Genomic DNA, 5,328 nt, shown 5'->3' with positions numbered 1-5,328 from the left:
TATGGTATCTTTCTTATAGTATCAGGGACCCACGCATATTTTCTGCTCTGCCATCCTTGGCATGTAACCTTCATCCTCAGGGTAGCTCCATGGTCCCAATATGACTACTGGAATTCCAGCCATCACATCATCTTTCCAGAAAGAAAGAAGAGAAGGGCAAGGGGCAAAAGGGAGGCCCCACCCTGCTGAGTCAACCTTCCATAAGGAGCTCTCCTGAAAGCACCGCACAATACTTCAACTTATCCCTCCCTAACTGCAAGGGAGGTTAGGAAAAGTAGACTGTTAGCTGAATACAGTGCTACCATGAACAAAATCAGAGTTCTATTACTGATGAAGAAGGTGAGAAAGGAAAATGGGTAGATAATTGGCTGTCTCTACCACAGATATGTTATTTTTTAAACCAGCTACCTGTTTTGTTTTGTTTTTTTTTTAATCTTCATTTTATTGAGATATATTCATATACCACGCAGTCATACAAAACAAATCGTACTTTTGATTGTTCACAGTACCATTACATACTTGTACATTCATCACCCAAATCAATCCCTGACACCTTCATTAGCACACACACAAAAATAACAAGAATAATAATTAGAGTGAAAAAGAGCAATTGAAGTAAAAAAGAACACTGGGTACCTTTGTCTGTTTGTTTCCTTCCCCTATTTTTCTACTCATCCATCCATAAACTAGACAAAGTGGAGTGTGGTCCTTATGGCTTTCCGAATCCCATTGTCACCCCTCATAAGCTACATTTTTATACAACTGTCTTCGAGATTTATGGGTTCTGGGTTGTAGTTTGATAGTTACAGGTATCCACCACCAGCTACCCCAATTCTTTAGAACCTAAAAAGGGTTGTCTAAAGTGTGCGTAAGAGTGCCCACCAGAGTGACCTCTCGGCTCCTTTTGGATTCTCTCTGCCACTGAAGCTTATTTCATTTCCTTTCACATCCCCCTTTTCATCAAGAAAATGTTCTCCGTCCCACGATGCCGGGTCTACATTCCTCCCCGGGAGTCATATTCCACGTTGCCAGGGAGATTCACTCCCCTGGGTGTCTGATCCCACGTAGGGGGGAGGGCAGTGATTTCACCTTTCAAGTTGGCTTAGCTAGAGAGAGAGGGCCACATCTGAGCAACAAAGAGGCATTCGGGAGGAGGCTCTTAGGCACAACCATAGGGAGGCCTAGCCTCTCCTTTGCAGCAACCGTCCTCCCAAGGGTAAAACCTGTGGTAGAGGGCTCAACCCATCAAACCACCAGTCCCCTATGTCTGTGGTCATGTTAGCAACCATCGAGGTGGGGTAGGCAAATACCCCTGCATTCTCCACAGGCTCCTCAAGGGAGCACTACATCTCTTTTTTTTTTCCTTGTTTTTCTTTTCTTTTCTTTTTTTTTTTTTTAACTTTCCCTTCTTTTTTAAATCAACTGTATGAAAAAAAAGTTAAAAAGAAAACAAACATACAATAAAAGAACATTTCAAAGAGACCATACAAGGGAGTAAGAAAAAGACAACTAACCTAAGATAACTGCTTAACTTCCAACATGTTCCTACTTTACCCCAAGAAAGTTACCTAATATAGCAACATTTCTGTGAACTTGCTCCTACTATATCCATCAGAAATTAACAGACCATAGTCATTCCTGGGCATCCCCAGAACGTTAAATAGCTTATCTGTTCTTCTTGGATTATTGTTCCCCCTTCCTTAATTGCTCTCTATTGCTAGTTCCCCTACATTCTACATTATAAACCATTTGTTTTACATTTTTCAAAGTTCACATTAGTGGTAGCATATAATATTTCTCTTTTTGTGCCTGGCTTATTTCGCTCAGCATTATGTCTTCAAGGTTCATCCATGTTGTCATATGTTTCACGAGATCGTTCCTTCTTACTGCCGCGTAGTATTCCATCGTGTGTATATACCACATTTTATTTATCCACTCATCTGTTGAAGGACATTTGGGTTGTTTCCATCTCTTGGCAATTGTGAATAATGCTGCTATGAACATTGGCGTGCAGATATCTGTTCGTGTCACTGCTTTCCGATCTTCCGGGTATATACCGAGAAGTGCAATCGCTGGATCGAATGGTAGCTCTATATCTAGTTTTCTAAGGAACTGCCAGACTGACTTCCAGAGTGGCTGAACCATTATACAGTCCCACCAACAGTGAATAAGAGTTCCAATTCTCCACATCCCCTCCAGCATTTGTAGTTTCCTGTTTGTTTAATGGCAGCCATTCTAATCGGTGTTAGATGGTATCTCATTGTGGTCTTAATTTGCATCTCTCTAATAGCTAGTGAAGCTGAACATTTTTTCATGTGTTTCTTGGCCATTTGTATTTCCTCTTCAGAGAACTGTCTTTTCATATCTTTTGCCCATTTTATAATTGGGCCGACTGTACTTTTGTCATTGAGTTGTAGGATTTCTTTATATATGCAAGATATCAGTCTTTTGTCAGATACATGGTTTCCAAAAATTTTTTCCCATTGAGTTGGCTGCCTCTTTACCTTTTTGAGAAATTCCTTTGAGGTGCAGAAACTTCTAAGCTTGAGGAGTTCCCATTTATCTATTTTCTCTTTTGTTGTTTGTGCTTTGGGTGTAAAGTCTAGGAAGTGGCCGCCTAATACAAGGTCTTGAAGATGTTTTCCTACATTATCTTCTAGGAGTTTTATGGTGCTTTCTTTTATATTGAGATCTTTGGTCCATTTTGAGTTAATTTTTGTGTAGGGGGTGAGGTAGGGGTCCTCTTTCATTCTTTTGGATATGGATATCTAACTCTCCCAGCCCCATTTGTTGAAAAGACCATTATGACTCAGTTCAGTGACTTTGGGGGCCTTATCAAAGATCAGTCGGCCATAGATCTGAGGGTCTATCTCCGAATTCTCAATTTGATTCCATTGATCTATATGTCTATCTTTGTGCCAGTACCATGCTGTTTTGGCAACTGTGGCTTTATAATAAGCTTCAAAGTCAGGGAGTGTAAGTCCTCCCACTTGGTTTTTCTTTTTTAGAGTGTCTTTAGCAATTCGAGGCATCTTCCCTTTCCAAATAAATTTGATAACTAGCTTTTCCAAGTCTGCAAAGTAGGTTGTTGGAATTTTGATTGGGATTGCATTGAATCTGTAGATGAGTTTGGGTAGAATTGACATCTTAATGACATTTAGCCTTCCTATCCATGAACATGGAATATTTTTCCATCTTTTCAGGTCCCCTTCTATTTCTTTTAGTAGAGTTATGTAGTTTTCTTTGTATAGGTCTTTTACATCTTTGGTTAAGTTTATTCCTAGGTACTTGATTTTTTTAGTTGCTATTGAAATGGTATCTTTTTCTTGAGTGTCTCTTCAGTTTGTTCATTTCTAGCATATAGAAACATTACTGACTTATGTGCATTAACCTTGTATCCCGCTACTTTGCTAAATTTGTTTATTAGCTCTAGTAGCTGTATCGTCGATTTCTCAGGGTTTTCTAGATATAAGATCATATCATCTGCAAACAATGACAGTTTTACTTCTTCTTTTCCAATTTGGATGCCTTTTATTTCTTTGTCTTGCCGGATTGCCCTGGCTAGCACTTCCAGCCCAATGTTGAATAACAGTGGTGACAGCGGGCATCCTTGTCTTGTTCCTGATCTTAGAGGGAAGGCTTTCAGTCTCTCACCATTGAGTAATATGCTGGCTGTGGGTTTTTCATATATGCTCTTTATCATGTTGAGGAAGTTTCCTTCAATTCCTACCTTTTGAAGTGTTTTTATCAAAAAGGGATGTTGGATTTTGTCAAATGCTTTTTCAGCATCTATTGAGATGATCAATTGATTTTTCCCTTTTGACTTGTTAATGTGTTGTAATACATTGATTGATTTTCTTATGTTGAACCATCCTTGCATGCCTGGAATAAACCCCACTTGGTCATGGTGTATGATTTTTTTAATGTGTCTTTGGATTCGATTTGCAAGTATTTTGTTGAGGATTTTTGCATCTATATTCATTAGGGAGATTGGCCGGTAGTTTTCCTTTTTTGTAACATCTTTGCCTGGTTTTGGTATTAGATTGATGTTAGCTTCATAAAATGAGTTAGGTAGTGTTCCACTTTCTTCAATGTTTTGAAAGAGTTTGAGTAAGATTGGTGTCAGTTCTTTCTGGAAAGTTTGGTAGAATTCCCCTGTGAAGCCATCTGGCCCTGGGCATTTATTTGTGGGAAGATTTTTGATGACTGATTGGATCTCTTTGCTTGTGATGGGTTGGTTGAGGTCTTCTATTTCTTCTCTGGTCAGTCTAGGTTGTTCATATGTTTCCAGGAAATTGTCCATTTCCTCTACATTATCCAGTTTGTTGCCATACAGTTGTTCATAGTATCCTCTTATAATTTTTTTAATTTCTTCAGGATCTGCAGTTATGTCACCTTTTTCATTCATTATTTTGTTTATATGGGTCTTCTCTCTTTTTGATTTTGTCAGTCTAGCTAGGGGCTTGTCAATCTTGTTGATCTTCTCAAAGAACCAACTTTTGGTGATATTTATGCTCTCTGTTTTTTTGTTCTCTATGTCATTTATTTCTGCTTTAATCCTTGTTATTTCTTTTCTTGTATTTGGTTTAGGATTGGTTTGCTGTTCATTTTCTAGCTTCTTCAGTTGATCCATTAGTTCTTTGATTTTGGCTCTTTCTTCCTTTTTAATATATGCGTTTAGAGCTATAAATTTCCCCCTTAGCACTGCTTTTGCTGCATCCCATAGGTTTTGGTATGTTGTGTTCTCATTTTCATTCGTCTCCATATATTTAGCAATTTCTCTTGCTATTTCTTCTTTAACCCACTGATTGTTTAGGAGTGTGTTGTTTAACCTCCAGGTATTTGTGAATTTTCTAAGTCTCTGATGGTTATTGACTTCTAATTGTATTCCATTGTAGTCAGAGAATGTGCTTTGAATAATTTCAATCTTTTTAAATTTATTGAGGCTTGTTTTATGTCCCAGCATATGATCTATTCTGGAGAAAGTTCCATGAGCACTAGAAAAGTATGTGTATCCTGGTGATTTGGGATGTAATGTCCTGTATATGTCTGTTAAATCTAATTCATTTATGAGATTGTTTAGGTTTTCAATTTCCTTATTGGTCTTCTGTCTGGTTGATCTATCTATAGGAGAGAGTGATGTGTTGAAGTCTCCCACAATTATTGTGGAAACATCAATTGCTTCCTTTAGTTTTGCCAGTGTTTCTCTCATGTATTTTGTGGCACCTTGGTTGGGTGCATAGACATTTATGATTGTTATTTCTTCTTGTTGAATTGCCCCTTTTATTAGTACGTAGTGGCCTTCTTTGTCTCTCAAAACATCCCTGC

The sequence above is a fragment of the Choloepus didactylus genome, chromosome 8, assembly GCF_015220235.1.
Source record: "Choloepus didactylus isolate mChoDid1 chromosome 8, mChoDid1.pri, whole genome shotgun sequence".
NCBI lineage: Eukaryota > Metazoa > Chordata > Mammalia > Pilosa > Megalonychidae > Choloepus > Choloepus didactylus.
This window is presented reverse-complemented; position numbering follows the sequence as displayed.